Source organism: Chiloscyllium plagiosum, unplaced genomic scaffold (assembly GCF_037043375.1).
Source record: "Chiloscyllium plagiosum isolate Xiang-an unplaced genomic scaffold, Cpla_swu_hap1 HiC_scaffold_33, whole genome shotgun sequence".
NCBI lineage: Eukaryota > Metazoa > Chordata > Chondrichthyes > Orectolobiformes > Hemiscylliidae > Chiloscyllium > Chiloscyllium plagiosum.
Genome location: NW_028270171.1, coordinates 47,764,001 through 47,791,851, shown reverse-complemented (window position 1 = coordinate 47,791,851; position 27,851 = coordinate 47,764,001). Strand labels below are relative to the sequence as shown.

The window sequence follows — 27,851 nt, the reverse complement described above, 5'->3', positions numbered from 1 at the left end:
TTCTTTTGGAGACAAAGTGTTGCCTTAAGTTTGAGAAAACCTCCATGGCGTTGAGTGACACTATCACCGTTCTAAATGGGACAGACTTTGAAGAGATGTAGGATCTCAAACTGGGTATCTATGAGGAACTGTGGGACATCAACAGCAGCAGAACTGTACTCTAGCACAATCTGAAATCTCATGGGTTTGTAAATCCTGCTCTCACCCATCACAATGGACAGTAAAGGAGGGCATGCCATGAACAGCACCAGGCAGACTTAAAAATGAAGTGCCAACCTGGTGAAGCTATCAAACGGAACTACCTGCATATCAAACAGCATCAGCAGCAAGCAACAGAGCTAAGTGATCCTACATCCAATGGATCAGAGCTCTGCAGTTCTGCAACACCCAGTTGTGACCGGTAATGGACAATTAAACAACTCACTGGAGGAAGGATCACAGATATCCCCACCTTTACTGATGGAGGGGCCTCACACACCCATGCACCAGATAAGATGACAGCATTTGCAGCAATCTTCAGCCAGAAGTGCAAAGTGGGATGATCCATCTCAGCCTTCTCCAGTGGTTTCTAACATCACAGATGTGAGTTTTAAGCCAGTTCAGTTGAGTTTGAATATCATCAAGAAATTGTTAAGTAGTGCAAAGGCTACGGGCCCTGCCAATATTCTGGGAATAATACTGATGGCTTGTGCTCCAGAACTTGCAACCCACCAAGCCGAGTACCATTCCAGCACTGACATCGACCGATAATGTGAAACACTGCCCAGGGATGTTCAACACAAAAACACAGGGCAATCCAACCCAGCCAATTTCTCTCTATCAGTCTACATTCGATCAGCAGTAAAGTGATGGAAAATGTCATCAACAGGGCTACCAAGCAGCCGCTGCTCAGCAACAGTCAGCTGAGTGACACTCATTTTAGGCACCAGCACAGCCACTCAGCTCCCGATTGTGTTACTGCCCTGTTCACAATCTGGCAACCAGCTGAATCCCAGAAGTGACGTGAGTGTGATAACTCAGTCCCACTCCAATACCACTATTTCTAGCTGATTCCACCCTTGTCTCGGCTCATTTACTTTCATCCACCTTGTGTTATTTCCAGACTTCATTTTCCAAACACACTCAGGGCCAGCTTTCCACATTAAACCTCCCTGTAATCTCAAGATAGTCTAAATCTCTGCTTGTTGATTCATCAAAAGGCTCCTAATTATAATCAACAGCATACAGCCATAGAGTTGTACAGCAAGGAAACAGACCCTTCGGTCCAAACCGTCCATGCCAACCAGATATCCTAACCCAATCGAGTCTCACCTGCCAGCACCTGGCCAATATCCCTCAATTTTAAATTTTCACACTTGATTTAATTCCTGGCTGTGATAATCCCTAGCTCCCAGCACCACACACACTTTGAGACCTCGACAACCCATTTTCTTCGAGACTCCCAACCATTTGTTAATTCATTACTTCACCTGTGTGGCTGTTTCTACAGTTGCTGAAGCAGCATGGTCTGAAATTCGCAGCCAAAACCTCACAGGTCTGCTTTCAACCTTTAAGACATCTCTCAAAACCTGCTTTTTGACAATGCTTTTGGTCACCTGACCTAATATCCCCACCTCTGGCCTTATGTCTAAAGTTCTCAATAGTATTTTTGTGAAATCATAAGCATGATAATAAAAATACAAACTGTTGTTGATTTGCACATTATTTTCAAATCATCACTGTTGCTGAATGAATAATCTATAATGCCACTTACGCAACCACATTGTAGGAGCACCTTCACCACACAAACTGCAGCTGTACAAGAAAGTCAAACATCACCCTCTCCACAAGCAACAGGGCTTTGGCATTAATGACTGGTATCTGTGGAAGGAGAAACACAGTTGATGTTTCAGGGAGTGCAAAATGGATTACAGGGAATGAAAATGGTGCAGAATTTGAAAGTCAGAAATGGAAGGAAAATACACTTGCTTGTTGGAAACAAGAATTCTTGACTGTCAAAAATATTTAAGAAAAAAGTAATCTGATAATAGAGCAGCACATGGTCAGGGGCTGTGCCGCAGTGAAAAACTCATTTACAAAAGGTCTATAAGAGTCATAATACAGTAGTAAACAGACCAAAAATACACCCATGGTTCGAGACTGAGGAAGCTAGATATTGACAAAGTGGTTATGAGGGAGCCTAGAGGTGAATCAGAGCAGGATTGGCTACTATGATCCCAAAGACTCGAAACTAGAGAAAGGCTGCACATGCGCCTGCCTGCATCTTCCCCCTACAAAGATGGCGGCGGTGCACATGTCCAGTGAATCGTTGTCCCGAATAAAGATGGCGGCGCTCACTCAGGCCTGCAGCCGCGCTGAGGCAATTCCTCATTTACTGCAAACACGGGACTGGGACGTTCGAAGTTGTGTTTTCCGACGTGCACAATTTGTTTGTAAAACCTCTCCGCTCATAGCAACACAGTTTTCCTCCCGTTTCCCTGTTTATTTCTTTCCTTACTGTATCCTTTCTCTCCATAACTTCCCGAGCATTCATTACAGCGACTCTGCGCCGCGCGCGAGGGTGATCACATGGTTTAGTTTAGCTCCGCCCTTCATTCACTTTGATTGGTTGGAGGACCAACCTCACGCTCAGTCCTCCAGCTCCGTCCCCCGTCCTTTCATTGGTCCGGTGCTGACATCAATCACCTGGAGTCGCTTTGTTGGCTAGAAAATGCGCAATGTGTCCTCCTTGAGCTGATATGTTGGGGAATGTGATGGGAGAGTTTACTGAGGGTAAGAATTCCCTTTGTGTGAGCTCTGCAGTAGATTTCCTTTATTCATGGAGGGAATTGCCTTCCTACTCATGACTGTATCGCTGTGATTGATGAATCAATGCCATCTGAACCAGTACATAAACACCCCATTTTCACATCTGAGATCTTTAGCACATTGTATCACGTTCTTCTTTGGAAACAAAAAGACATGAAACGGAGCCTCAAGGAATCGGAGCACGTGTAGGGCATTGATCGCCTTCAGCTTGTTCCCCCATACTATCAGATCATGGCTTGGCCAACCCAGACCTCAACACCTCTTTTATGGTTGATCCGCATAACCCTCAACTGCTCAATATTTCAAAAAATGATCTGCCCTCTTTTAAAATAATTTGAGATAGAGTCATAGATTCCTTACTGTGTAGAAACAGGCCCTTCAGCCCAACAAGCCAGAACAACCCTCCGAAGAGTAACCCAACCATTCCCCTCCCACATTTAACTTTCACAATTGTTTGGGTGAGAAAATTATAGCCATTCACTGAGAGAAAAAAATCTTTACTTTTTCTAAAATGAATGTTCCCTTATGTAATGTCCCCTGGTTTGAGACTTCACTGGTGCTAGAAGATCTAGTCAACATCTACTCTGTCAAGCTCCTCAGAATCTTGTTTCCATTATATCACCCCTGCTTATCTATTCTTGATAGGTCAACCCTTTAGTCCTCGAAGCACCTAAGTGAATCTTTTTTGAATGGTCTCCGATGTTGGTTTATCCCTTATTAAATATGGGAGCTAACATTGTATACAGCACTGCAAGTGAGGACTCAGCAACAGCCAGTGTGGTTAACCAATCCTCAATCCATGCTAATACATTACGCCGATACCATGAGCTCCTAAATTGTGCAATTAATTTTTATGTCGCACCTTATCATTTGCATTTTTAAAATCCAAATACAGGACATCATTGGATTACCCTTTATCAGCCCTGCTTGTTATCTCCTCAATGAACTGTCGTAAATTTGTCAAATATAGTTTCGCTTTCACAAAACGCAGTCTGCCACGTTTAATGATAAGCTTTTCTAAATGTCCTGCAATTTCTTACTTTAATATTTGACTCTGTAGATTCTTTCAGTAGATTTGCTAAGTATGATTCCCCTCTCTTAAATCAATGCGGACTCTGTCCAATCCTGTCACTGTTCAGTAAGAAGCTTGACTGTACTCCAATGTAGTTAGTAAATGTATGTGTATTTATTTTTAAAAATCGATTACTTATCAATGCCGGACCCATGCAATATCAATAAATTAGTGACAGAATTTGGGTTATAATGTTTTTTTTTCTGTTAATTCCTTTTCGTACTGTGTTATGCAGACAGCATCAAGTGATCACTCTTAATTGTGAGTAACTTTGAAAGTAATATATTTTAAAAATGACATTCCAAAATGCTGCCTCATTATTGTGCAAGGAGGATTTTGCATTCAATAGTTTGCAGATAAAATTGAACAGATTTTTGCTGCAATTTGGCCAGACTGCTGGTTACACCAAAGTGGCAACTCTGCTCTCAAATTCTTACTTGACACTGCCCAAGGCGATACTGATGGGACTTCACTTTGCCATTCTTGTTGTCCAGCTTTATTTCCAGGTTTAATCCTATAATCATTCTAGAGCTTGTAATTTTAGACAACTTCTCTTTTAGGTACATATGTAAATGTCATACTGAAATGTTGCACTGAATGGTACCAAATCTAAAATTAGTCTCTAATGTGATAGTAACGTGCTTTGACCCTTCTACGTATGTATTGGCATAAGTCTATGCCAGTTATTTTTCTGAAGCCTGTGATTCCTGATGAAGGGCTTATGCCCGAACCATCATCTCTCCTGCTTCTCGGATGCTGCCTGACTTGCTGTGCTTTTCTAGCATGACACATTTCGACTCTGATGTCCAGCTTCTTTGGTTGTCACTGTCTCCTTTGAGAAGATTAAACCAAGAATATTTTTTGTTGATCAAAGTGCAATAGGAACCAATGCATGAAATTCAGATATCTCACATTTATCTTAACTATGTGAAGGCTAAGACATGACTAAATTATTGTCAGTAATTGAAACCGTGCTGACAAACTTGTGCAGGATTAGTGCCTCAGCTTTAGAGTGTTCCCAGATATCGCGCAGCTGCAGTATTTTGTTTTGCACTCAGCTATATGTTGTTCTCACTTGTTTCTTTGTGAAAGATTACAAAATTAACTTCGATGAATGAACTTATGATTTCTTTAACCAATGTTGGAAGAAAAAAATCTCAGTATTTCAAGTGCTGATAAAGTAAAATAAACTGATAATCAGTCGAAAGGGTTTAAATGGATATGGAACAAATGCTGCCAAATGGGATTACATTAATTTTTGATATCGGTCAGCATGGGCAAGTTGGACTGAAGGGTCTGATTTTGTGCTGTACAACTGTGACTTCATTTCTCAGTTATTCAGGAAGTTAAATACTTCGAGGAATAAAAGGAAACTTTATGCAGAGAATGCACTTGAAATGATGATTGAGGTATATCAAACTCACATTATTTCATGACCTTTTCCTCTGGGTTCTTCAATGAACAAACTTGTTTTGTTATCTGAAAAACTATGTATCATGTGATTTGTTTCGCACAAAATATTTCGTTAGCATCTGGTGAACTACTAAGAAGTGTTCATGTTTAAACTTTAGGCAGCTTGATTGTTAAGCAAGAAAAGGTTAGCGTTTTACTCCCACTGAATCATTGCTCTATAAAAGATAACAAGCTTTTTATCTTTTCTGGGCATTGAATATATGGAAGTCAATTCTGAAGGAAAAAATCCTCCTCGGTAATGTTCCCACATATGTGGAGTAATTGCTTCTGGTCACTCTTCAGGTTATAGAGGCTAGGAAAGAAATGAGTTGGCCAAAGTTAGCAACATCATTTGGATGGACTATGCTCATTGGGGAAACTTGCAAGATCTGTAGAACAAACACGTGTTTCAGAGTGTATGCAATAAACCTGAACATTGTTATTTTTTCACAGAGCTTGGGACCCGACTGGAGCAGCAATGAAGCTTGTATTGTTTCTCATTTCCGAGCTTGCCAAATTATTGTTGGTAAATGCAGGTGACTTTATCAAAGCACATTTCACACGCCCCAGCTAGGAATTTGGGCCCAATTCTGTCAGTCCATCCATTCCTATGGATAAGAGGTATTTTAAATGTGAGCACTCCATTTAACTATTTGAATTGAATACTTCAGTGGTTAAGTCCTCTTGGATTCTTAATTTCAAATTACTCAATGAGATGTTTTGTCCCCCCTGAATTTGCCAAGCACTAGGCAGTTCTGGAATATTCCAAATATTTACAATAGATGCATTTACACTATTGAAGGCAACCTGGCAGATTTGAATACCAGTTGAAACTTTATTGCTGGAACAGCACAGCAGGTTAGGCAGCATCCAGGGAACAGGAGATTCGACGTTTCGGTCACAGGCCCTTCTTCAGGAAGGGCTGCTGTGCTGTTCCAGCAATAAAGTTTCAACTTTGATCTCCAGCATCTGCAGACCTCACTTTCTCCTCGAAGATTTGAATACCATTCAGGTAGTCAACAGGAATACATAAGTAACTTTATGAATTGCTTACTGTACACCAACAACGTAAGCCAATTACTATTGAAAGCACAGATTGTCGCCCAAGGATTCCCAAATTGAAACATTGTATTCCAGATATGCTCACTATCACCATCTGGGACCAGTCTCCCAAAGTGCTCCCAGAATTTAGAAAGCGCACACACTGCCCTCCAAAGCTAAATCTGCTGTCACAGGCGTCACTCTTATTGTATACAATGACATTTATTGTCCAGTTCTTTAACGTGACAAATTATTTTATAAACAATATATAAAATACTTTAAATCCTGAAAAAATATGATGTCATCCCTTTGTAGAAGTGAATGGAAAGTGTGACGTTTGCTTGACCTTTGGCTCTATGTATCAGGCCGAACTGAACCTTAAGCAAGATGTGGGATGTTTCCCACAGACTTTGTTTAAAAAAGCAAAGATTATGCTTTGAGATTTAAATGTTCAATCAGGTTTAATAAAAATCCTTCCAAACATTGAGTTTGACTTCAGCTCCTTGAAAGAGACATACTCTTGGTCTTCAATTTTGTGACATGTGGTCATTCTTTGGTAAAGGTGGCTGTGTGTACCACTGCAGGATGTTGTGCTGAAGTGCCTCATTCGGTGGATGAGCTTGATTACTGGTGTAACTTGGCTAATTTTGAGATGGAATGTTACTTTGAGTTAAATCTTGTTTTTAAACTGAAACGTGCTTGTGTAACTCAAGTGTGGAAACTATGCTCATGTTTGCAATGAACCTTTCACTTTTGCAGATTAGTATTTTTCCGATCTGTTTTGTAAATAAAGTTCAATATAAAAAGCACAGTGCTGGAGAACCGCAGGTCCAACAACATCTCTGAGGGGAATTAAACATTGTAAGCTCCAAGTCCAGTGACCTTTTGTCCGTTCAGACGAAGAGTCAGTGAACTTGAAATGTCACATTTTTTCTCTTCATCGATGCCCTCAGAACTGCTGAGTTTCTCCAGCACTTTGTTTCTGGTGTTCAGATCTCCAGCACCTGCAGTTTATTGTTTTGTTATAGATCCTATAATCTGACTTGGGGAGCGAGAGGCAACAACTGTGATCAACTGGGATAAAACTCCCCAACCATGAAAAAAAAAACACACAGTTCTTTATACTTTGCAAAACACGACTGTAAATAAGAAACGCAATTAAGCTAAGGGCAAGATGGCATATCACTGGCCTTATCTCAAACCTGCTACTCATCTTTGAGGACTAATCTGTCAGAATTGCGTTTGCTCGCTTCCTTTGAGATCACAGTCCACAAATGTCCCAGTTCCAGATCCTGGGCCGGGCCCGGTGACCACATTGCAGTGGGGTGGGGAGCTTTGTGTCAGCCTGAAGTTTTTGTTAAGAGCTACATTGTAGGTTGAAGGTGACGGTTTTGACGAATATTGCGTCATCAAACTTGGAGGAAATCCTTCCGAATGTATTGATTAACTGGACTGAGCCTGTTTACATGCAGCCCTGTTAGTAGTGCTGTAATATTCTAAGTTAAAAATCACACAACACCAGGTTATAGTCCAACAGGTTTAATTGGAAGCACACTAGCTATCGGAGCGCCACTCCTTCATCAATTGATTCTGGAGGGCATAATTCTAAGGCACGGAATGTATAGCAAAAATTTACAGTGTGAAGTAACTGAAATTATCCATTGAAAAATACTTTGATTGTCTGTTGAATCTTTCACCTGTTCGAATACCATGATAGTTTCACTTCTTTCAAGTGTAAATCACAAAATCATTTTTAAAATATTGCATTCCTGACAGTGGCCCACCCAATCACTTATTGTATGAATCACTGCACAGTCTCAACAAAGGAATGATACTGGATGAACAACATTACGTCTACCAATGCACCAGGATATACAACAACACAATCAGCCCTCTTGATCCTGCAACTTCTGCCTCACTGTGGGCCAACAACAGCAGCAGAACTGCTGTTTATGGAGTTCACCCTGGGTAAATGCGAGGTGATGCGTTTTGGAAGGTTGAATTTGAAAGCCGAGTACAGGATTAAGGATAGGATTCTTGGCAGTATGGAGGAACAGAGGGATCTTGGTGTGCAGGTACATAGATCCCTTAAAATGGCCACCCAAGTGGACAGGGTTGTTATGAAAGCATATGGTGTTTTGGCTTTCATTATCAGGGGGATTGAGTTTAAGAGTCGTGAGATCTTGTTGTAGCTCGATAAAACTTTGGTTAGACCGCACTTGGAATACTGCGTCCAGTTCTGGTCGCCGAATTCTCAGAAAGATGTGGATGCTTTGGAGAGGGTTCAGAGGAGGTTTACCAGGATGCTGCCTGGACTGGAGGGCTTATCTTATGAGGAGAGGTTGACTGAGCTCGGACTTTTCTCATTGGAGAAAAGGAGGAGAAGAGGGGACCTAATTGAGGTATACAAGATAATGAGAGGCATAGATAGAGTCAACAGCCAGAGCCTATTTCCCAGGGCAGAAATGACTAACATGAGGGGTCATAGTTTGAAGCTGGTTGGAGGATGTATAGAGAGGATGTCAGAGGTGGGTTCTTTACACAGAGAGTTGTGAGAGCATGGAATATGTTGCCAGCAGCAGTTGTGGAGGCAGGGTCATTGGGGACATTAAAGAGACTCCTGGACATGCATATGGTCACAGAAATTTAAGGGTGCATACATGAGGATCAGTGGTCGGCACAACATTGTGGGCTGAATGGCCTGTTCTGTGCGGTACTGTTCTATGTTCTATGTTCTACCTGTACTCCAGCCCAATCTGAAAACTCATGGCTTGGTATATACCCCATTCAACCATTAACATGAAGCCAGGGGATCAACCCTAGTTCAATGGAGAGTTCCACAGGGCATGCTAGAAGCAATACCAGGCATACCTAAAAATGTGGTGCCAACCTGGTGAAGCTACCCAACCTGCACGCCAAACAGCGCAAGCAACACCAAATATAACTATGTGATCCAACAACCAATGGATCAGATCTGAACTCTGCAGTTCTGCCACACCTAGTCAGGAATGGTGATGGACAGTTAAACAACTCACTGCAGGAAGCATCACAGCTAATCCCATCCTTACTGATGGAGGGGTCTCACACATCCATGCAACAGACAAGACAACAGCATTTGCAGCAATCTTCTGCCAGCAGTGCTAAGTGGATGAGCCTTCGGAATTGTCCCTGACATCATAGACGTGAATCAACTTGGTTGAAAACTTGTTTGAAATCAGATCAAGAAATGGAGAAGTAGTGTAAAGGCTGCCAGCCCTACCAACATTGTGGCAATAATATTGATGGCTGTTCTCCAGAAATTGCTGCCCACCAAGACAAGTACTGATCCAGCACTGGCACCGACTGACATTGTGGAACATTTCCCAGGGATGTTCAACACAAAAACGCAGGACAGAGCCAACTTAGCCAATTTCCCTCCATCATTCGACCCTCGCTCAGCAGTGAAGTGATGGAAGGTGTCATCAACAGTGCTGTCACGCAGCTGCTCAGCAATAACGTTCTGTGACACCCAGTTTGGGTTCTGCCAGTGCCACTCAGTTCCTGATCTTGTTACAGACTTGATTCACAAACTGACAAACAGCTGAATTCCAGAGGTGAGGTGAGGGTGATAGCCCAGTCCCACTCCAAGACCACTACTTCGACTTCAGTGATATCACCTGACCTCACCACAGTCTCAGCTCATTTACTGAAACTCTCGTTCATTCATTTTCTTAACTCTAGATTTCATTATCTAAACCTACTCCTGGCCAACATCCCACATCACCCTCCCTATAATCTCCAGAATATTGAAAACTCTACCGCCCAAGTGTTCACTTGTACCAGAACTTGCTGATCCATCAAAAGGCTCCCATTTATAAGCAACAGCAATTTACTTTCACACCTTTGACTTAATTCCTGGCTGTAATCATTCCTATCTCCATGCACCAGACACCCTTTGACATCTCAATAACTAATTTTAGTTTAGACTGCCAATGATGTGTTTATTTTTGTGTTCAGCTGTGTGACTGTTTCTATAGATTCCAAGGCAACAGGGTCTGGGATTCCCACCCTCTAAGATCTGCTTTTGTCCTTTACGTCATTCCTGAAAAAATGCTTATTTTGCAAAGGTTTTGGTGACTGGACATAATATTCTCCAGCTGTGGACTTATGTCAAAAGTTCTCAATATTTTTGTGAAATTAAAATGTGTTGATTTGTACAGATATCTTCTCTTCACTATCGCTAAGTGAATAAGCTGTAATGTCTCCTACCCAACGACGTTGTGGGAGAGCACCTTCACCATACAACTGCAGTAGTACAAGGAAGTCAAACATCACCTTCTCAACAGGCAACAGAGCTTTGGCCTTGATCACTGGTATCTGTGGAAGGAGAAATACACATGTTTCAGGGAGTGCAATATGATTTATAGGGAATGAAAATGGTGCAGAATTTGAAGGAAAATCCACTCACTTATTGGAAAAAAGAACTCTTGACTGTCAAAGATATCGTGGAAAAAAATAACCTGATAATGGAGCATATGGTCAGGGGCGGGCAGCAGTGCACAATTCATTTACAAAGAGGTCTGTGAACATAATAGTAAAATACTACACAAAGCAAAAATACACACGAGAGACTGAGGAAGCTGGATAACAAACAAGTGGGTATCAAGGAGCCCAGAGATGAATCAGAGCAATGTTCACTTTTATGATCCCAAAGTCAGAGATGTCTAGCACAGAAACAGATCTTCAGTCCAACCCATCTATGCCAACCAGATATTCTAACCTAATCTATTCCCATTTGCCAGCACTTGGCCAAAATCCCTTTGAACCCTCCTATTCAAATGCTTTTAAATGTTACAATTTTAGTTGCCCTTTAGGCTCCTTTTGAATTCCCCACACCCACCCCCACCCTAAACCGATATCCTCTAGTTTTGGGCTCCACCAATCCTTGTCTATTTACGCCAACCATATCCCTCACGATTTTATAAACCTCTATAACATCACACCTCAGCCAATGACACTCCAGGGAAAATGACCTCAGCCTATTATGCCTCTCCCTGCAACTCAAATCCTTCAACCCTGGTAACATCCTTGAAAATCAATTCTCAAACCTTTCAAGTTTCAATGCCTCCTTCTGATAGGAGGGAGACCAGAACTGCACACAATATTCCAAAAGTGACCTAACCAATGTCCTGCCCAGCTCCTTTACTCAATGCTCTGACCAATAAAGGGAAGCATACCAAATGTCTTCTTCATTGTCCTATCTACCTGCGACTCTACTTTCAAGGAACTATGAACCTGCATTCTAAGGTCTCTTTGTTCAGCAAGACTCTCTAAGACCTTACAATTCAGTATGAGTCCTGCTCTGATTTGCTTTTCTAAAATGCAGCACCTCACATTTATCTAAATTAAACCCTATCTGCCACTCCCCAGCCCATTGGTCCATCCGATCAATATCCCATTGTATTCTGAGACAACCTTTATCACTGTCCACAATACCTCCAATTTTGGTGTCACCTGCAAACTTACTAACTGTTCCGCCTCTATTCACTTCCAAATCATTTAGATGAATGACAAAACAAATCCAGAAAAAAAATCCATTTCTCTGGGTGTAAATATGCTTTGTGTAACTCCTGCCCTATAACTCTCTACCAGAGAAGGCTGAACATGGGTCCCGCTGAACTTTGCCCCCCACAAAGCTGGCGGCTGCACGTATCCAGTGAATCGTTGCCCCGAATAAAGATGGTGGTGCTTACTTGAGTCAATTGCTCGATGAGGCATTTTCCCGTTTACTGCAAAAACGGGACTAAGTTTCAAATTTGTACTTTCCGATGTGCAACAAATGTCTATAACCCCTCTCAACCCATACCAACACCATTTCCCTCCCGCTTCCTGCTGTTGATTTCTATCTTTACCAACAGCTCTCCATCTACACATCCCGAACCTACCGCGGGGATGACCACGTGGTATAGTCTAGTCCCGCCCCTCATTCAAGTTGATTGATCGGAGGACCAACTGCCCCGCCAGATCCTCCAGCTCTATCCCTGCCTTTCCATTGGTCCGCCGCTGACATCAATTACCCAGGGCCCATTGTTGGATGGAGCATGCGGATTGCTTCGTGGCTATTGTTGCTGTTCATGAGTTACAAGAGTTAAAAATGATAACACCATCTCAAAACCACCTGATGAAGAAGCAGAGCTTAAAAATGTGTTGCTGGAAAAGCGCAGCAGGTCAGGCAACATCAAAGGAGAAGGAGAATCGACGTTTCGGGCATAAGCCCTTCTTCAGGAATGAGGAAGGTGTGCCGAGCAGGCTAAGGTAAAAGGTAGGGAGGAGGGACTTGGGGGAGGGGTGTTGGGAATGCAATAGGTGGAAGGAGGTTAAGGTGAGGGTGATAGGCCGGAGAGGGAGTGGGGGCGGAGAGGTCGGGAAGAAGATTTCAGGACAAGAAGGTGGTGCTGAGTCTGAGGGTTGGGACTGTGAGAATGTGGGGGAGGGGAAATGAGGAAGCTGGAGAAATCCGCATTCATCCACTGTGGATGCAGGGTTCCTAGGCGAAAGATGAGTCGCTCTTCCTCTAGGCATCGTGTTGCGATGGTCTGGCAATGGAGGAGGCCAAGGTCCTGCATCTCCTTGACGGAGTGGGAGGGGGAGTTAAAGTGTTCAGCCACGGGGTGGTTGGGTTGGCTGGTGAGGGTGTCCCAGAGGTGTTCTCCGAAACATTCCGCAAGTAGGCGGCCTGTCTCCCCAATGTATAGAAGGCCACATCGGGTGCAGCGGATGCAGTAAATGATGTGTGTGGAGGTGCAGGTGAATTTCTGATGGATATTGAAGGATATTGAAGGATCCCTTGGGGCCTTGGAGGGAAGTGAGGGCGGAGGTGTGGGTGCAAGTTTTCCATTTCACCCTTCCTTGATGAAAAAGCAGCAAAACTAGTGCTTCCAAATAATCCTGTTGACGAATAACCTGGTGTTCTGTGAATTTTACTTTTGTCCATCCCAATCCAACACCAACACCTCCAAGTCATGAATGAGGGAGGGATGTATAACATAAGAAGTAGGAACAGTAGGAGGCCGTCCTGCCCTTCGAGCCTGCTCTGCCATTCAATAAGATCATGGCTGATCATTTCGTGGACACAGAACCATTTACCCACGTTCTCACCGTGTCCATTAATGAATTATGTTTTTAAAAATCTAACCTAGCTTTAAAAACGTTTTCTGAACTGGCAACAACTACTTCTCTGGGCAATGAATTCCATAAAGGTCAAGAAGTTCCTTCTCAATTCAGTCTTAAATTTGCTGCCTCTAGTCTTGTGGTGATGCCCTCTTGTCTTAGCTTCACCTGCCAATGGAAACATCTCTCTACTTCTATTTTATCCATTCCATTCATTATCTTATGTGTTTCCATTCTTCTGAATTCCAATGAATATAATCCCAATCTCCCCAGTCTCTATGAAGCCAACCCCCTCAGCTCCACAATCAACCTAGTTAACCTCCTCTGCCCCCCTCTCGTGCCAGAACATCCTTTCTAAAGTAAGGAGACAACAACTACATGCAGTACACCAGGTGTGGCCTCACCAGCGCCCAAATACAGCTGGAACATAACCTCTGCTTTTAAACACAATCCCTTCAGCCATGAAGGACAACATTCCATTTGCTTTCTGAACTGATTGTTGTATCTGGTGACCCACCTTCATGCAGAAGGATGCTCAGGTACCTCTGCAGAGAAAGTAATGCAACTTTTCAACATTCAAGTGATTTTTTTAAATGTTACTACAACCAAAGAGTATAAACTTTATATTTACAAACATTTTATTTCATTTGACAGACCATTACCCACTCACTCAATGTATCTATGTTCCTCTGCAAGTTTCACAGTCCTCTGCTCACTTTGTTCCGCTAATCATCTTAGTGTCACATGCAAACGTTGACACCCTACATGTGGTTACAACTCCAAATCATCTGTATCAGTTGTAAATAATGGCAGTCCCAACACCGATCCCTGAGGCACACTACTTCTCAATGATTGACAGCCAGAATAATACTCATTTATCCCCGCACTTTGCTTCCTATTAGCCAACCAATCTTCTATCCATGTTAATGCACTACCCCTAACGCCATGCACCCTTATATTATGCAACAGTCTCTTGCACAGCAACTTGTTGTTGTCTTTTGGAAATCCATTTATACCACATCCACTGGGTCCCCGTTGTCCACCTTGTTCGAAATGTCTTCATAGAATTCAAAAAGATTGGTCAAGCATGACCTGCCCTTCATGAACCCATGCTGTGTCTGTATAATGGGACAATTTCTATCGAGATTCCCTGCCATTTCTTCCTTGATAATAGACCCAAGCATCTTTCCCAGAAAATAAACTAACTGGTATATAATTCCCCACTTTTTGTCCACCTTCTTTTTAAAACAGTGGTGTCACTTTTGCTGTTTTCCAATCTGCTGGGACAGTGACAAAGGCCAGTGAATTTTGGAAAATTACTGCCAGTGCATTTGCTATTTTTCCTGGCATCTCTTTTAGTACCATGGGATGCATTCCACCAAGGTCAGGAGACGTTTCTATCGTTAGCTCAATTACCTCCAAACAGTCGAAAACTAGCTGTTCTGTAATAATGATAGTTTCCAAATCCTCACCTGCCTTTGTCTCTTTGCTAGTTACTGGAAAGATAGTTAAATCCTCCACTGTAATATCCCAAAACTAAATGCTTCTTCTCATTTTCCAAAGGACCAACATTTACTTTAGCCATTCTTGTCTCGTTATATATATTTATATAAACTTTTGCTCTCTGTCTATATAGTCTGTGCTAGTTTATTTTTCTCATGTTCTATATTACTTTTCTTTATAGCTCTTTTGTGGCTTTCGGTTGACCTTTAATGTTTTCCCAGTTCTAGTTTCATGCTGTTTTTGGCCACTTTGAATGCCCTCTCTTTCAATTGGATTTTCCAGAACAGCAACCCAATTCTCCAAGCATTTCACATACTCTTTCTTCTTGCGACGGCACTCTCGAGCTGTTTCCCTGTTTTTCATGAGGTGGATTTCACGTTTACGAGTGGTCTCTTCGGCATTCTGTGGCTGACTTTGCAGGACTGTTGAAGATGCCATAACCATTCCCTGGCCAGCAGTGGAGTTAGGAGTTGTACGGATCTGATAGGTTTGGACATCTTCAGCAGCACCTTGTACAAGCACTTGGCTGCCCGGCACAAAGATTTGCTGTCCATCAGGGCTCTGTGCATACTGTATAATGGTTACTCTAACCTTGGCTATAGCTGCGTTTGTCATTGTTAGTGTCTGGAGTCCTTGTAGCCCATCTGTACTATTGTTGGCCAGCTGAATTGCTCCCCCCTGTGTGATAGCAATGTATTGTCCGCTGCTAATCTGATAGATGGGTGTCTGCATCGTCATTGTAGTAATGATTGAGACAGACTCTTCTTCTGATTTCTCCTCATTGATTTCTTGGCACACCAGGGGGATTAGAAGAATGTTCATTCAGGATTTTCCTGTACGAAGGCCGTCTCGATAGAATTTCTCTACGTTTGAGAATCAGTCATGCTATCCACAGATTCCTGGGAGTCCTCACTTTCAGTTATAGTAGAGATCTGAACAGTCTGAAATTGTGGGGACTGTATGACTGAGGACTGAGCTGCTTGGATAACTCCTTGGACTTGAACAGTCTGCCCATTCGGCAATTGCACTAAAGTTACTGCTGGACTTGTTGATTGGATCCCAGGCATGGTTACCTGCATGGTCACATTATATATTTATGATCTAGATGAAGGGACTGGGGGCATTCTAACGAAGTTTGCTGATGATACGAAGTTAGGTGGACAGGCAGGTAGGACTGAGGAAGTGGGGAGGCTGGAGAAGGACCTAGACAGTTTGGAAGAGTGGTCCAGGAAATGGCTGATGGAATTCAATGTGAGCAAATGCGAGGTAATACACTTCGGAAAAAAAAAAGAATACAAGCATGGACTATTTTCTAAACGGTGAGAACATTCATAAAGCAAAGTACAAAGGGATCTGGGAGTGCTAGTAGACGATTCTCTAAAGATAAACATGCAGGTTCAATCCGTGATTAAGAAAGCGACTGCAATGTTGTCATTTATCTCAAGAGGGTTGGAATATAAAAGCTCCGATTTGCTACTGAGACTTTAAAAAGCTCTGGTTAGGCCCCATTTGGAGTACTATATCCAATTTTGGTCCCCACACCTCAGGAAGGACATGCTGGCACTGGAGCGTGTCCAGCGGAGATTCACACGGATGATCCCTGAATTGGTAGGTCTAACATACGAGGAACGGCTGAGGATCCTGGGATTGTATGCATTGGAGTTTAGAAGCTTAAAGGGAGATTTAATAGAAACTTACAAGATAATACATGGAAAGGGTGGACGCTAGGAAATTGTTTTCATTAGGCGAGGAGACTAGGACCAGTGGGCATAGCCTTAGAATTAGAGGGGGTAAATTCAGATAAGAAGTGCGGAGACATTTCTTTAGCCAGAGAGTGGTGGGCCTGTGGAATTCATTGCCACGGAGTGCATTGGATGCTGGGACGCTAAATGTCTTCAAGGAAGAGATTGATAAATTCTTGATGTCACATGGAATTAAGTGCTACAGGGAGAATGCGGATAAGTGAAGTTGAAATGCCCATCAGCCATGATTAAATGGCGTTGTGCACTCGATGGGCCGAATGGCCTTACTTCCACTCCTATGTCTTTTGGTCTTATGGTCTAATTTGATCACTTTCCTCAGATACCCATTGCCTAATATGCCTTTCGTACAGTCTTTCCTTTTCACTGGAATATACCTTTGCTGAGCACTTTGGAAAATGTATTTGAAAATCTTCCAATGCTTAACAACTTCCCACCTTAAAATTTTTGTTTACAGTCTACTTTATCCAGATTCTCTCTCATTCTATTGTAGTTCCCAATGTTCAAGTACAGGAACCAGTTATTAGATTTTATCTTCACACTCTCTATATGTATTCTAATTCAACCATATGGTGATCGCTTCTTCCCAGGGGATCCGTAACTCTGAAGTCAATAATTATTCCTGCCTCATTGCACAGGGCCAGATCTTGGACAGCTTGCTCCCTTGTCAGTTCCATTTCATACTGTTCAAGAAAATTATCATGGATACACTTAATGAACTCCTCAAGGCTACCTTAACTGATCTGGTTTGACCAATCTACATGTAGATTAGAATCACCCACGATCATAGCTGTACCATTTTTACAGGCATTAGTTATTTATTTGTTTATTGCCCATGCCAATGTGAAGTAATTATTTGATGGCCTATTCATTACGCCTATCAGTGACTTTCTTGTTAGAATTTTGAATGCATAATTCCTGTTTCTCCTAATGTATGGCAATAACAACAACTACTTGCATTGTATGGAATCTTTCACAATGGCAAATCTCCTAAGGTGCTTCATGGATGATCAAAACGTTGATTAAGGAGAATAATTTTAAAATACATCTTAAAAGGAGGATAGAGAAGGTTAGGGAGGCTATTCTCCAGACTTCTGGCCTTGACAGCTCCAACTGTGGAGTGATGCAGGTGGGGTGGGTTGGAAAGGAAACGTGCAAAGGGGAAATGGAAGTCAGCAAGCAGTGCATAAAGTCTTAAGGACAGAGGAGTTTCCAAACTCAGTCTGTCTGTCACAGAGAGTATGGCTGCCTCATGGAGTTTGAAGCACTGCAACAGGTCCATGCATGTCATGACTATAGTGCGAAAGAGATTTCTGCTGTCTTAAACAGAGTGATGGATCTTGTATTGTGGGCTTGCGAAATGACAGTGATCTCTACTAAACATGTAGGAGGTAGAGTCAGGGCAATAATGAGATGCTGCAACAGGAGGGGAACAGGTAACTCCGTACAAAACCCTACTCCTTCTCATCTATCTTCAACTCCAAAACCGAGGGAGTTCCAGAAAAGCACCTTTATATCCCACCACAACACTTTACCCCACAATCGTGGTATATGCGCACAAGGAGGAGTGGAACAGACTGTATTGGGACCCTGAAACACTTGGTAAACATTAAAATCATCGGAGTATTGAGAGCATCACCACATTGTATGCGTTTTCTATTGTTTTTACTCGGTTCCTGACTTCCTTTGTTTTCCCTCATGAACCAATCCAGAGTTGTTTTTACACACACCTGCACCATCTGTGAATTGAACGCCAGCCTCTCGGTCCAGGATTCGGGATATTTTCAGTGCATCATAAGGCATCGACTCCAACTTCCCTTGTCCTTGAATGTTTCTGTTGCTTAGCTGTTGAGTCGCACCTGAATCAACTCTGCAATTGGGAGGAAGGGGAGGAACTGGAGGACCGAGCAGCGGCCGATCCTCCAACCAGGGTGAGTGCAGAGTGGGGCCAATGCATCCTATAGAATGAACACTTCAGGATTGGTCAGAAAGCAAACTGCTTTGCAGGATTGGTCATTGTCACGAGAAAGTGGAGCATTAAACCCCTCTCATAAAACAATATGAGGTTTGAAAGAAATAGTTAAGATATAAATCTGATAATGTACATATTTCCAATCGATTTACACAACTCGAGTAACAAACTTATTTTCAAACACCCAGAACGATTGGTAATTTACATATCTGACCTGTATGTTTAAGTTGGACCGAACAATGTATTTGCATATTAACCATCTCAATGACTGTAACTCGACAGAGCAATAATTAATGTCTAATATTTCTCCCGTGAGTCTGTGCAGTTATGATTATTCTGTATAAAGTCACTGATAACCTCCGACGCACGCGCAGTTTGGTTTCTATGAAGGGCATGCGCAGTGTCACATTAACCAGGACACGGCGAGACATGGAGCAGCTTTCTCCGGGTGCGGCTATGATCGGTTTCAGAAAGCGGCGTGTGGGAGACTCGCTGGGAGAAAGGAGCGGAGAGAATGCACAAGACGCGGATATAGGTGAAAAAAACCCGAAAAAGACCCTCCAGGCCCGGATAAGGATGGTCACGGCTGCCATTTGTTTGAGGGAAGAGGGAGCGCGGGCCTCAGAGCCGCCATCTTGAGAAGGTCCATGTGCAGGAGGGCGGGGCTACCGAGGTCTCGGACAATCGGAGGAAAGACCCACCTTAGATTACTTCACTAAAAACATGAATGCACTTGGTGGATTTTTCTTAACATCAGCAATTGTTTAATACTCACTTACAAGTTTTTAATTCCATCTATTTTGAAGCATTTAATTCACAATCAATCATTTGCAATTGTGGGATTTGAGCCAGTGTCCAGAGCAAATTTGCTGCGTTTCTGGATAAATTGTCTCACAATAATGCCCCTAGGCTATCTATTCGCCTGCTCACAGGTTGCGCATCCCAATGCAACATGAATCAAAACCCTTTCTTCCTGCACAATTGTTTGATCTGGCACTCTGGTTATATCACTCAGTATCTCTCCATGTGGTATCCCTCACTGTGTGGGTCTAATTGTTGCCTCTGACAGTGTCCCTCGCCCTTGCAGCTACTCCAGATCCTGAGCAAACAGAATTCTCCACTCCAGATAGACGATGGACACTGGGATGTTCCAGGTTTCTGTGGGACTCAGTGTCATTTGACATGTGTAGCCCTCACTGCATCAGTCTAATTTCACATTCTGTCTATCTGTCTATCGGTACTCAGGAAGGTCCTGACATAATACACTTCCCAGCTCCTGGGTGTCTCATCCATCCCTCATTGAAGATGGTTTGTCAGCCAGAGAGACACAGGGCAGGGAGATCTGGAGCCTTCAATAAATCCTGCAGTGAGGTAAGATCACTGTCAGTGCACAGAGCAGAGGGATGCAAACATCAGCTAACAGGACATGGCATAGCTACAGTGCTGGAGGGGGAGCACAGTACAAAGACACACCAGGTTCAGTGACCGCCTTTACTGCAAGTTTTGCTGTACTAAGACAACATCAGGAGTGTCACAGTTATCAATCCAAGCCTGTGCTGTCTTATTGAGCATCAGTACAAAAGAGGGGAAAGCAGGCCTTCCACGAGAGTGTCGGAATGCTGTCTGGGAATGTTCCATCTCCCACACTGTATGTATGACTTGTCTTGTGGATCAGTGTCTTCAATCATTCTAATGCCAAAAACAGTTCCTATCTCTGCACTTTCCTCCCCTCTTACCAATCACTTCACACATTTGAAACCTGCTCCAGTCCATACAACCATTCATATCTCTCTAACTTACTTCGGTCTCGACAACATGCCTTGTCACGATAGTCCACTCCCCCAATAACACAAGACTTGGGTTCTGTTTCTGTGCTGCATGACTCTCTGGCCGAAGTCATCAATGCTGACCAGGTTTCCTGAACTGAATGAGTTGCATTTCCCTGCGTTTAGCCCATGGCCCTTCAAACCTTCCCCCCTCCATGTTCCTGCCCAAATGTCTTTCCCATGTTGTAATTGTTCTTGTTTCTCCCATGCGCCACTGGCAGTCCATTCCATGTATGAACCGTCCTCTGTGGAAAATGTTGCCCCTCAGCTCCCTAAGTAAATCTTTGCTCTTGGTCACTCCTCAGGCCTTACCCATTCTACTGTGGGACACAACGCCTCCCCAACATCGACTCCACTTGGGCATTACCCATCCTGCCGTGGGACACAACCCCTCACTGGTACAGGTTCCCCTCGGGCTTACCTAGCCTGCTGTGGGAAACAATACCGCTCAGTACTGAATCTTTCGGGCCTTACCCATCCTGAAGTGGGACACAACACCACCCCGGTACGGACTCCTCTTGGGACATACCCATCCTGCTGTGGGACACAACCCATCCCCGGTGCAGACTGCGCTTTAGGCCTTAACCATCCTGAAGTGGGACACAATAACTCACCGGTACAGATGGCCCTCGGCCCTTACCCATTCTGCTATGGGACTGAACCCCTCCCCGGTACAGACTTTCTTCGGGCCTTACCCATTCTGCTGTGGGACACAACAGCTCCCTGATACAGACTCCCCTTAGGCTTTACCCATCCTGCTGTGGGACTGAACTCCTCCCTGGTAAAGTCTAATATTGAGCCTTGCCCACCCTGCTGTTGGACACAACCCCACTTGGGTACAGTTTTCCATCTGGCCTTACCCATCCTGCTGTGGATCACATTCCATCCCCAGTACAGACTGTCCTCAGGCCTTACCCATCTTGCTGTGGGACCGAACTCCTCCCCGGTACAGTCTACCATTGAGCCTTACCCATTCTACTTTGGGACGCATACCCTCCCTGGTACAGATTACCCTCTGGCCTTAACCATCCTGCAGTGCAACACGACCCATCCCCGATACAGACTCCCCTCGGGCCTTCCCCATCCTGCTGTTGGACACAACCCCTGCCAGGAACAGACTCCCCTTTGGCCTTACCCATCCTACTGTGAGACACAACACCTCCCCGTTGCAGACTCTCCTCGGGCCTTACCCATCCAGCTGTGGGACACGTTTCCTCCGAAGTACAGACTCCCCTCGGGCTTTAACCGTCTGGCTGCGGGACACAAACCCCTCCCTGGTACAGTCTACATTTGAGCCTTACCTGTCCTGTTTTGGGTCGCATACCCTCTCCGATACAGACTTCCCTTGGGCCTCACCCTTCCTGCTGTGAGGCACAACCTCTCCCCATTACAGACTCTCGACTGGCCTTAACCATCCTGCTGTGGGGCACAACCCCTCCCTGGTGCAATCTGCCCTTGGCCCTTACCCATCCTGCTTGGGACATATTCCCTCCACGGTACAACTCACCTTAGGCCTTACCAATCCTGCTGTTGGACACAGACCCCTTACCCATCCTGCTGAGACACACAACCCCTCCCCGGTACAGACTCCCCTCGGCCTTACTCATCCTGCTGTGCGACACAACCCCGCCCCGGTACAGACTCCCCTCGGCCTTACTCATCAGGCTGTGTGACACAATCCCTCCCCGGTACAGATTCCCCTTGGCCCTTACCCATCCTGCTGAGGGACACAACCCCTCTATGCTTTGGACTCCCCTCAGGTCTTACCCATTCTGCTGTGGGACACAACACCTCCCTGGTGCAATCTCCCCTGGGGCCTTACCTATCCTGCTGTGGGATACAACCCGTCCCCAGTACCGACTCCCCTCGGGTCTTACCCATCCTGCTGTGGACACACTCTCCCCTGTACAGTTTCCCGTCCGACCTCACCCACCCTAACCTGGGACACAATGCCTCCATTGCACAGATTTCCCTCGGACATTACCCATCCCGGGTCCAGACTTGTCCAAGGCCTTGCCCATCCTGCTGTGGGACATGACCATTTCCCGGTACAAACTCCCCTCGGGCGTTCCCCATCCTGCTGTGGGACAGGTTGACAATTGTATTGAATAGTATCCCTCCAGTGTGGAAACAGGCCCTTGGTCCATCAAGTCCACACTGACCTACGATACACACACTGCTCAAAATAGCTTCAAAATACATAGAAACAGTGATCACTGAATTGGTTAAAAACTCCGCAGTTATACTGGGCAGTATAAAAGTCTCTCTGTATTGGTGATATATTTATTTTCATCAAACAGGTAACATTTTTATTAAAGCAGCAGATGGTCATTGTGAGAGTGTCTCTGTTAAACTAGAATCTGTTCTGTTCTCTGTGTAACAGGTTGTTGTTGTGTGCGATGGACTGTCACTAACAGTGTAATTGACCTGTGACTCCTTGATCAGGTTCCCTTTGTCTGTAAATCTCGTGATCAGTGAACTACACATCCGCTCTTCTTGGCGAAAACAAATAATCATTTCTTAATGAAAAAAATGGCACATCACAAAGCTATTTCATGGATTTATGGCACACAACACCGACCAGTGTATCTGGTAAATCTGTTTCCTGAATAATTCTGAACTCGGTCTGTAACTCTAATTGTATCTGGACTGCTTGTCAGTTGGTTGAGAATTCAGCCTCTTTGTTCTGAGCTGTTTTGATGCAGGCGGTGGCTTCATTCTGTCTCTACCAAGCTTGTTTTCTCCTTCTGCTGTGATTCTGGGAGATTCCGTTCTGCAGATTAGAACATTCAGTGACTGAACATTGAATGATTTTGACTCTAACAGAGCAGTGGCCTTGTTTTCATTTCATTATTCACTTTCCATTTCCTGGTTGTGTTGAATGTTTCAGAAACAGGCTCTGAGCAATGTTTCCATTCACTTGTATTAGATTCATTGACAGCCACGTGTTCAGTCAGTTTCAGGCTGATGGATCAGTTTCTCTGTCCTATTGGAGGGTGGCCACTTGCTCAGTTTCCGATGGCTCACCTCAGTGTCAGGCCGTCAGCTGCTGAAACCCTCCATCCAGCATTTGTTCCCTCTTACCATGACTACTCCAATACAGTCCCAGCTTGTCTCCTACATTCTGCCTCCATATATTCATGTTCACCTCAGATTCTACTGTCAGTATCCTTACAGCAAGTCACGTAAATCATCCACCTCCATTTCACGCAGCTCTACATTACATTCAGTCCAAATATAATTTCAGAATTCCATTCATTGCGTTTAAAAACACCCATGATCTTGTCCTGTAAAAGCATCCACGTTCCATCAGGTAGGTGGGTGTCCGCGTGGTTGGGTTGGAGCAAGAGCAAGACACTGAGGATCGTGCAGCGGACAAAGATGGGGTTGGATGTGGGATGTGTAAGGAGAGAGAGCTGGTGTATTATTGGGGATAGCTTCTCAGGGGAGTAGCACAGCGGTAGCCAGGTCTATAGCACCACAACTCAATGGCCTGAGTTATCGGGAGAGGTTGGACAAGCTGGGACATTTTTCTTCAGAGCACAGGAGACATAAGGGAGATCTTATAGAAATGTATATGATCTTGAGAGGCATGGATAGGGTGAATGCATTCAGTCTTTTCCCAGGGTTGAAGAATTGAGGACTAGAGGGCATCAGTTTAAGGTTAGAGGGGAAAGAATAAAAGGAAACGTTAGCAGCAACTTTTTTACACAGATGCTGATTCTCATACGGAATGAGCTGTCCGTGGAAGTGGCTGAGGCAGGTACATTAACAACATTTAAAAGGCATTTGGACAAAGATATGGATAGGAAAGGATTAGCAGGATATGGGGCATGGGCAGGGAAATAGGGTTGCCATGGATGGACATTGTGGTTGCCAGGTATCAGTCTGGCCCCTAGGGCCTCTCTCTGTGCTGTAGGACTCTGTGACTCGAAACTGACTCTGCTGTAGAACAAGGTCGGGCAAAATCCAAGGGAGCGAAAAGGGGAGGAGAGACGAGTTGGGGCACAGACAGGTGTTACTGTGGCTGCGTCCAAGACTCCAGGATGTGGTGTTGTATCCCTGGTGCCAGGGTCAAGGACATCTCTGAGCATTTGCTTGAAATTCGGAATTGGGAGAATGGGAGGCCAGAGGTCATGGTGCACATTTCTACCAACGACTCGGGTTGAAAGAGGGATGAGATCCTGAGGAGTAATCACAGGAAGTAGGGAACGACTGAAAAGCAGGACCTTGAGGGTAGTAATCGCTGCATCACCACCAATCCCATGTGCTTGTGAGACAAGGAATTGAAAGATGGCAGAGATGAATGCATGGCTGAAGAGCTGGTACAGGGGGAGAGTTTCAGGATCTTGAATCATTGGGACCTCTTCTAGAGCAGGGGTGACCTGAACTAGAGGGGAACTGATATCCTCACAGGGAGGCTCGCTCCTGGTACAAGGGAAGGGGTTAACCTAGAATGGCAAGGTCCTGGGAATCACAGCAGCAGGGCAGCACGTGGGGGGTAAGGAAGGTCGGAAGATGTATACGAGTCAATCAGAAAGGAAATACAGAGAAATGAACACCATAGTACAAATGGACTGATTGTGTTAATTTCAACACAATGCGCAACATAGCTAAGGTAGTTAAGCTCAGATCTGATATTATGACCAGTCCAGAGATTTGGTTCGGAGAAGGACAGGACTGGCTGCTCAATATTCCAGGGTTTGATTGTTTCAGACGAGATGGAAAGGAGGGTAAAAGAGGTGGAGGAGTTGCATTACCAATCGGGTGAATGTTATGTCTGCACTCAAGACATACTGGAGGCGCTCGTCCACTGAGGCAACGTGGATAAGAAGGATGCAGTTGATGGGATTATACTATAGGACCCTCAATCTGCCAACGATACCTCGAGGTACAAATATCTCAGCAGATTATGGAAAGCGGCAATAACAACAGAGTTCTCAAAGTGATTTTAACTTCCCCACCATTTGCTGGCACTATTTTAGAGGAAGAGGCTGAGACGGTACAGAGTTTGTTAAGTGTATCCAAGAGGGTTTCTTGAAATAGTAATGTAAAGAAGGGGGAGGGGCCATAGTGGACCTTATATTGCTGAATGAGCCTGGCCAGGTGACTGACCTTTCAGTGGGAGACCATTCTGGAAACAGTGATCACAACTTAAGTTTTTTCTTAAGGCAGCTACGAATAAATGTGATGTTTCTAAATTGTGGGATTGCAAATGATGTCAGTATTAGAAAGGAGCTAGGGAGTGTTAATTGGGAGAAGCTGTCATCAGACAATGCCACATTGGGCATGTGAGAGTTACTTAAAGGCTTGCTGATCGGAGTTTCCGACCAGCATGTTCCACTAAGAAGGAGGGATAAGGCTGGCAATGTAAGGGCCCCTTGGATAATAAGGGAGGCTGGAAATTTAGTCAAAAGGGGTAAAATAAAAAGCCTATGTAAGGTTTCGGAAGCTAGAATTGGACATGGCATGTGAGGAATGTAAAAAAGACAAAAGCTGGAAGGAACCTGAACAGGGAATGAGCAGAGCAAGGAGGGGCATGCCCTTCGCAAGTAGGGTTAAAGTGAATCCCAAATCGTTCTGGAGATAATTACCCACAAGAGGATATGAACATGGATCGTTACAGTGCAGTACAGGCGTTTTGGCCCCTCAATGTTGCACCGACCTGGGAAAATAATCTGATGCCTGTCTAACCTACACCCTTCCAATATTACCCATATGAATGTCAAATGCCCTTTTAAATGCCCTTTGCGTCGGCGGTTCTACTACTGTTGCAGGCAATTAAGTCACTTCTCGTCCTTCTTCTTTCCAACTAAAACAGCCTCCATTCCCTCAGCCTTTCCTTGTAAGGCCTTCCTTTCATTCCAGGCAATATCCCAGTAAATCACCTCTGAACCCTTTCCACAGCTTCCTGATAACTAGGAAGAAAGTAGGGCCAGTCAGGACTAAAGGAAATAACTTGTGCTTGAAGTCAATGGAAGTGGACGACATCCTAAATAATGACTTTGCATCGGCATTCACCCAGGAAAAGGATATAGAGGATAATGAGATTTGTGTGGAGCATGCTAATGTGCTCGGGCATTTTTGAGGTCGAGATAGAAGCGTTAGATTTATTGAAGAGCATTAAAGTCGATTAATCCCGAGGGCCCGATGGTAGCTACCCCAGGTTATTGAGAAAGGCAAAACTGGAGATTTTTGGGGCCCTGGCCAAGATTTTTGAGTCCTCGCTAGCCACTGGAAAGGTCGCAGAGGACTGGTGAGTAGCTTCTGGTGTTCCTCTCTTCAAGAAGGGAAAAAGGGACAATCCAGAAAATTATAGCCTGGTGAGTCCCAACTCAGTGGTTAGGAAGCTTTGGACAGAATTCTTACGGATCGGATTTATCCGCATTTGGTAAAGAATTACCTAATTAGGGACAGTCAGCGCAGCGCCATGAGATGCACAGGGTTGACGGTCAAAATGTTTTACCCAGAGTTCAAATATCTTTACTAGAGAATGTGCACTTAAGGTGAGAAGGGGAGAGCTCAAAGGAGATATGAGGGGTAATATGTTTTCAACAGAGAGTGGTCGGAATCTGGAACATGCTGCCAGGGATGGTGGAGGAGGCAGATATGAGAGGGGTGTTTAATGGGTTTTTTGGTGAGCATGTGAATATGCAAGGATATGGAACAAAGATAGGCAGAAAGGATGAATTTAATTTGGTGTCACATTCAGCACAACATTCTGGGCTGAAGAGCCCGTTCCTGTGCTGTACTGTTCTTTGTCGTGTTTCTTTTGTTACAACATGACGGTGAACCCCTCTGTTAGTCAAACCAAACACCCAGAAAAGTTCACCTCCCCACATAATCCGTTGAAGTCTGAATGACAGAAAACCCACAAATTCCACTATTTAATGAAAATAGCATCAATTTATTTTTAACTCGAAATGTGAATATTAAACAACTATTCATAAATCTCAGCTCTCCCTTTCTCTTCACTGCTTATTACCTGCCTCCAGCTCTATAACTATACGTTATTTCAATCAGACACTTATTAAAATTACATCAATTTAATTTCAAACCCACACAGTGACTCGTGAATTTTGTGTCTTTCTGCTTCTGGCGGAGGATCTCCCTGGGACGTCGTTGTCTTCTTTTACTCTGAGTATTTTTCATATGAAAAGGTACCCTTTGATTGAGAGACTTTCCTAATTTATTGGCGAGCAAGATGTTAACTCTCCCAGACAGCAGTTACTCTCTGACCAGTTTTTAAAATGTTTGCATTTTAATTG

General features: G+C 44.1%; 1 pseudogene; it reads right to left on the bottom strand.

The window, feature by feature from the left end:
* Nucleotides 1-15,290: 15,290 nt before the first annotated feature.
* LOC122552112 (cyclic AMP-responsive element-binding protein 1 pseudogene) lies at nucleotides 15,291-16,104 on the bottom strand (annotated as a pseudogene).
* Nucleotides 16,105-27,851: the final 11,747 nt, after the last annotated feature.